This window comes from Dama dama, chromosome 27 (genome assembly GCF_033118175.1).
Source record: "Dama dama isolate Ldn47 chromosome 27, ASM3311817v1, whole genome shotgun sequence".
NCBI lineage: Eukaryota > Metazoa > Chordata > Mammalia > Artiodactyla > Cervidae > Dama > Dama dama.
Genome location: NC_083707.1, coordinates 58019838 through 58027014, shown reverse-complemented (window position 1 = coordinate 58027014; position 7177 = coordinate 58019838).

The window sequence follows — 7177 nt, the reverse complement described above, 5'->3', positions numbered from 1 at the left end:
GAGGGGCGGCTCAGAGGTGGGGTGGGGGGCCGTGGGGGGCCGTGGGGGGCCGTGGGGGGCACCTGGAGCGGCTAGCACTGGTCCAGTATTCCGTGTCAGCTCCTCTTGTCTGACCTTGGTAACAGCATGGGGACCGTGAGGGTGGACAAACAGACTGAGATATTAAATCCGCCCGGGTGCGTGTCTCTCTCCCATCCTCTTCTCCCCTCTGGTCCCTCTCCCCACCTCTCCTGCTTTTTCTTTCCTGTCCCTCACTCACCCCACTCCCTCACACTAGCTTCCAGCAAACTATGCTGTCCTTCTCTGCCACAGTCCTCCAGGCTGCAGTCAGCCCTCCATATCCACAGACCCCGGACCCGGGTATATGGAGGGATGACTGTCCTATGCCGGTTTATACAAGGGACTTAAGCATCCTCGAATTCTCTGTACGCGGCAGGTCCTAGAATCCTTGGCAGACATCCAGGAACGACTGTATACTTGGAGTTTTTTTTTTGCCTAACATTTGCTCTCTTATAAAAGGAAATGACCCAGAAGATTTAGAACATTTACCTCTGAAGCACTTAGAGCTGTTTAACCAAACCAAACTCAAACAAAACAAAATTCTAGGTGTTGTTTTTTTTTTTTTTGGCCCTGCCATGCAGCTTGCAAGATCTTCCCCAACCGGGGACTGAACCCCGGCAGGAAGTCCTAACCACTGGACTGCCAGGGAACTCCCAAATACTGGTTTTTCAGTGAATGTTACAGAAAAAAATAATTCCCAAAGACCAATTTTATCAAGAAGAATTGCTCCATCAGAGGAAAGGGAACTAAGACCCAAAAGTTAGGGGCTAACCTGTTCTCTATGCAGAGTTCCTGAATGAATGTGATATATAAGAAAAAGTTTCATGTTATGAAAACATGTTAATAAAATGAATTACTAGGGGTCAAGAACCCATGGTCCTTGGCAAAGTGTAGCCCCTCTTGGAAGTTCCTGGGAGAATACTGGTACAATGTTTGGGGGTAATTAGCCTTCACGTCGGCTTAGTCCATTCAGGCTGTTGTAATAAGACACCAATACACTGGGTGATTTACAGCATTCTCACTTTATCCTCACGTGGTGGAAGGGGCAAGGGAGCTCAGAGAGCAGGGTCTCTTTTATAAGAACGTTAATCTCATACACCGAGAATACACTAATATATTCAGTGCCCTGAATATTCATTGGAAGGACTGATGCTGAAGCTCCAATACTTTGGCCACCTGATGCGAAGAGCCAACTCATTAGAAAAGACCCTGATGCTGGGAAAGATTGAGGGCAGGAGGAGAAGGGAATGACAGAGGATGAGATGGTTGGATGGCATCACCAACTCGATGGACATGAGTTTGAGTAAGCTCTGGGAGTTGGTGATGGACAGGGAGGCCTGGCATGCTGCAGTATATGGGGTCCAACTCGAAAAGTCAGACACAACTGAGCATCTGAACAACAAAATCTCATACGCCAGGGCTCCAGCCTCATGATGTAAGCATGAAGTCCTACATCTTAACACCATTTCCTTGGGGTTTAGGACTCAATATATGAATTTTGGCAGGAGGGACACAAATTCAGACTGTAGCATCCATGAGCGTCAGATACCATGAACATATTTTAAAACCATGTTCATCTTTTATCAGAACTGGCCTGTGAGTTGTGATTTGTTTGAAATATTCATAATTTTAAAAGCCACAAATAAAGAAGAAGACTTATCTTCAGGGACTTCCCTGATGGTCCAATGGTTAAGACTTCGAGCTTCCACTTCAGGGGGCATAAGTTTGATCCCTGGTCCGGGAACTAGGTCCCAAATCCTGCAGCAGAGATCCCAGGTGCCACAGATAAGACCCTGAGCAGCCAAATAAATAAATATTTTTAAAATAAAATGTAAATACCATTTTTAAAAAAGATGCCGCATGCTGTGTAGCACAGCCAATAAAAAAAAATTTCCTTTTCGTCCAACCTGACTCTGCCATTTAATTGGAGTGGATGAGATGAACGGGAGATGCATGAGACCCTCTTTCATCTACTTTGTTATGACATAAAATACCATGCCTTCCAAATTATTCCACAGACCAGTTGCAGGATGATGTACAAGACTTGCTTTCTTGTGAAACATGCAGCCAGTACTGCTCAGAAAGTCACTAACCTGGCAGTTCATCCTGACAACCCACACTGCTCCAATACCGTTTGGAGTTGCATAACCGTAGAGGACTCTGGCCACGGTTATCTGACTCCTCTCATTTGACAACACACCGCAGAGCCCCACGCCAGGGCATATCCCACCACACCGCAGCACCCCGGGCAATACCAGCCCATCAGGACGGCGTCACGTGCGTGGGGGGCGGGGGGCAGGGGGTGGCGGGGCAGGGAAGGGCATGTATCAGGGCATTCAGAAGGCATTTTTCCTTCTAGAAGGTAGACGTGTCTATACCATGGGACAGACACAAAACACAGAATCCAACAACTATAAAGGGCCAGAAGGAATCTATTCTAGACTCCCATATGGTAAAGGGATCCCTTCTACAATAGCCCAGTGGAGCCTAATCTGAAAGCTCCCTGAGGGAGATGGCGAAAGTGACTCACTCGTGTTCGACTCTTTGCGACCTCATGGACTATACAGTCCGTGGTATTCTCCAGGCCAGAATACTGGAGTGGGTAGCCGTTCCCTTCTCCAGAGCATCTTTTCAACCCAGGGATTGAACCCTGCATTGCAGGCGGATTTTTTACCAGCTGAGCCACCAGGGAAGCCCAGGAATACTGGAGTGGGTGACCTATCCCTTCTCCAGCGGGGCTTCCTGGCCCAGGAATCAAACCGGGGTCTCCTGCATTGCAGGTGGATTCTTAACCTACTGAGCTACCAGGGAAGCCCAGTGGTGCTGAATTCACCTTCGGCTGCTGCAAGGGAATTCAGCCACCAGCTCTTCCGTCTGTGGGTTTGTGGACACCTTTGATTGTTAGGAAATCCTTCCATGTCTTAAGCTGATATCGGCGGCACCTCCGACCCCTTGGCCCTGGCTCTTGTATGACGCTCCGCAGCTGAGCCTCGGGTCCCACTCAGGCCCCTGCTGAGGCCCCCACTCAGTTTCCTCATTTCCCGTGAAGATGACTTCAGTTCTTTCCTCAATTCTCACCACACAGTGTCAACACTGTTAACCCACCGGGCAATCCTGCCCTGACCGTCTCTGTCCCCAGGTGAAGCCAGCCTTGCAGGAGGCTCTGGTGCTATCGCTCTCCACACCTGGCCTCTGGACTTGATGTTTGAGCCAACTGATAGTCGGGAATTAGGATTCCAGCACCAACTCTGCCAGTGCGTGACCTTGACCCAGTCATTGATTGCCTCTGGAAGTTCATTTTCCCAAGAGTAAAGATGGAGAGGCTGGGTTACTTTACATTCTCTGATTCATGCAATGCTTTCAAGAGTGGTCAATATCCAATTCAGACTTATCTTGTGAAACACAGCAGATTGGCCCACGATCACTGTCGCAGACCTGGCTTTCTTTACCAACTCCAGCTGAGCAAAAGGACAGCAGGCCCCTGGGTGGACAGGGGACAGAGTTTTTGTAGCTACTACAAAGGAAAGGGATCAAGAACACAGAGGGTTGCCCATGGAGAGAAAATGTAGGGGTCCAGGGAGCATTTCTAGCCAGGCAGAAGGAACCGTGGTGACTCTGGGGAGAGGTAGAATGGATTCCAAGAAGACAAATGAAATGGACTTTCCAATTTGCCAGGAGTTAGTTTAGTCCTCAATTAGATATGCACCCTTCCAGTGTAATGAAACAGGCGGTCTTCTTTTGAAGGAATATTGACACAGGGATCTCAGCCATTCGGAGACCAACTAATCCAGTCTGTGAGGCGTATGAGCACTTCATCTCCGCTCTTTGTCTACCTGCTAGATCACCGCTTACAAACAGAACCGTCAGAGACAGGGAGAGGAGTGAGACTAGACGTGATCACAGCTTCTGATGACAGGACACTTTCCTACGGAATTAAACCTCCCCCTGGAAAGAACTGCAAGCTCCAGACAAAACACAGAGAAACAACAGCCTGCAGGCACCGGAGAACAGCCCAGAGCAGGTCTGCCCTGGAGGGGAATCAGATCTACACTAGGAAGGAAAACAAAGCATGCGTGAGTTTTTGTTTTCTTTATAGGTTACTACTGCCGGCTCGCCCCACTCAAACCAAGTTACTTAAAACTCAGGGAATGTGCAGGCATATTGGCTGCAGGCGTATGGGCTCCAAGAACCAGCAGAGTCTGGGATAAAAGAGCGATTCCCAGAAGGGAGAGAGACCTAAGGGGGGGATTCTGAAATCTGTGTAATTAGTCAGTGTCAGTTGCTCAGTCATGTCCGACTCTTTCGACCCACGGACTGTAGCCTGCCAGGCTCCTCTGTCCATGGACTTCTCCAGGCAAGAATACTGGAGTAGGTTGTCATTCCCTTGTGCAGGGGATCTTCCTGACCTAGGGATTGAACCCAGTTCTCCTGAACTGCAGGCAGATTCTTTACCATCTGAGCCACCAGGAAATCTATGTAGATACTGGCTAATCCCTGACCTATGCATGTGTTAGGCTGACTGCAAGCAGCCCAGTTAACTGTTTCTTAACTGAACTAAGAATTCTGTTGCTGCCCATCCGAGAGAAACAGTTGGCAGTTTGCATCCAGCTAAGTTCACTAACAGCTAAACAAACAAAAAAACAAACAAAAATACTCTTTAAAAAACATTACTCACCAAATAAGTAGAAAGGAGGAAATAATAGAGAGCACAAATCAATGCCATAAAAAACAAAAAAAATAGAAAAAAATAAACTCAAAAGTTTTTTTTTTTTTTTTAAGGAGCAACAAAGTTGACAAATGCTAGAAAGACTGCTTAAGGGGGAGGAAAGAGTGAACACAGATACCAACACGAGAAACAAAAGAAGGGATACACTACAGATCCTCCAGATATTAATAGCTTAGATTCCAGTCTTCTGTCAGGTATAAATTATATAATTTGTAGAAATATATATTTAAACTCTTGCAACAAAATAATTAAAATTTTAAAAACAAGAAAAGAAAGGCAAAATAATTGAGCAAGGAAGATACACCAATGGTTGAGCAAATGAAAAGGTGCCCACTCCAGCTGTCATGAAAATGAAAATTAAAAGCAACCACAAAATGACCTTTTATTTCTTATTTCTTTCTCTTTGGCCACACTTCATGGCTTGTGGGATCTTAGTTTCATAACCAGGGGTCAAACCATACCCGCTGCCGTGGACATGCAGAGTCCTAACCACTGGACTGCCAGGGAATTCCTTTTTCTCCTTTTTTTTTCTTTTTAACAAAGTGACATTTCACCAGTAAAGTGTTTAAAATTTTAAAAACTGACAATGACAAGTGTTGGTTGGAATGTGTTGTAACTGGACTGTTCATATATTATTGCAAGCGAGTATTAACTAACACAACAACTTTTGGAAAAAGTTCTGGAAGTTTCACATAAAAATAACATAGTCAACTAGACTACCTCTGACCTAGTGTTCCGCTCGCAGGATTTGAAAGTACATGTCCTCAAAAAAGATGTGTCCACAAATGTTGACAGCAGCTTTATTCATAACAGCCAGGAAGTAGAAAGAGTCCAGGGGTCCATTAACAGGCGAATGGGTAAACAGCCATGGACTATTCCCACAGCTCAGTAGCAAAAATGAAGAACCTCTGATACAGAAAACAACATGGATCCATCTCAAAAACATCAAGCTGAATGAAAGACGTCTTGTGCAAAGTACGTGCTACTGCAACTCCATTTGTATTAAGTTCTTGAAGAGGTAAACTAGTCAGTGGTGAAAAGTACCAGCAAAGTGTTTGTCTCCGCAGGAATGGTGGTGAGCACTGACCAGGAAGGGGCAGGCAGGAATTTTCTGGGGTGATTATAACGCACACTGTCTTGATAGGGGTTCGCTACAAAAAGCATATTAAGGTATACATCTTTGTGAAATTCATTAAATAGTACATTAGATGTATACATTTCACCATATGTATGTTTTACTGAAAAAGAAAAAGAGAATCCTTAAAAAACTATCAAACTCTAGCCAACGATATACTCGCAATTGTGTATTTGGGGATAAAATGCACTGAGACCTGCAGCTTACTTTAAGAAATACAAAAAGGAACAAACAAACAAAACCAAGAGATTGATTGATAGATCAGTGATGTGTAGATGGAGAGATATAATAGAACAATATAGCGAAATATTAATTTTAAAATCTAGGTGGTGGGTACATGATGTTTATAATCCTTCAACTTTATTATATGTTTTAAATTTCTCTAAATATATATTTTATATTTATAATTATATTCTGGGGCAGAATGTGCAAACTTCTCTACTTCTGGCAACTCTAGTGAAAAATGTATGACAGGAAGAAAGGCTGAAACAAACAAGTGAAGCAAAGTATTGTCCACACTTTAATCTTTCACTTTCTCTGCCTAAGTGTTCAAATAGAGAACAGATATTTGTTTCATACTCTTATGTTCATATGTAGGAGTTTCATTTAAGAGTTCAGAGCATTGAACAATATGTAAATATCACTCCCACAAAAGACAAAACTTTCTACAAGAATTTGACATCTTTTAATGCAATTAAAATAGAAAAGTTAATGCATTCTAATGCTCATAACAGCACTATTTACAATAGCCAAGACACGGAATACAGCCAATCTGATTTCAATATTGACCATCTGGTGATGTCCATGTATAGAGTCTTCTCTTGTGTTGTTGGAAGAGGGTGTTTGCTATGACCAGTGCATTCTCTTGGCAAAACTCTATTAGCCTTTGCCCTGCTTCATTCTGTACTCCAAGGCCAAATTTGCCTGTTACTCCAGGTGTTTCTTGACTTCCTACTTTTGCATTCCAGTCCCCTATGAAGAAAAGAACATCTTTTTGGGGTGTTAGTTCTAGAAGGTCTTGTAGGTCTTCATAAACTGTTCAACTTCAGCTTCTTCAGCATTAGTGGTTTGGGCATAGACTTGGATTACCATGATATTGAATGGTTTGCCTTGGAAATGAACAGAGATCATTCTGTTGTTTTTGAGATTGCACCCAAGTACTGCATTTCAGACTCTTGTTAACTGTGAGGGTTACTCCATTTCTTCTAAGGGATTCTTGCCCACAGTAGTAGATATAATGGTCATCTGATTTAAAT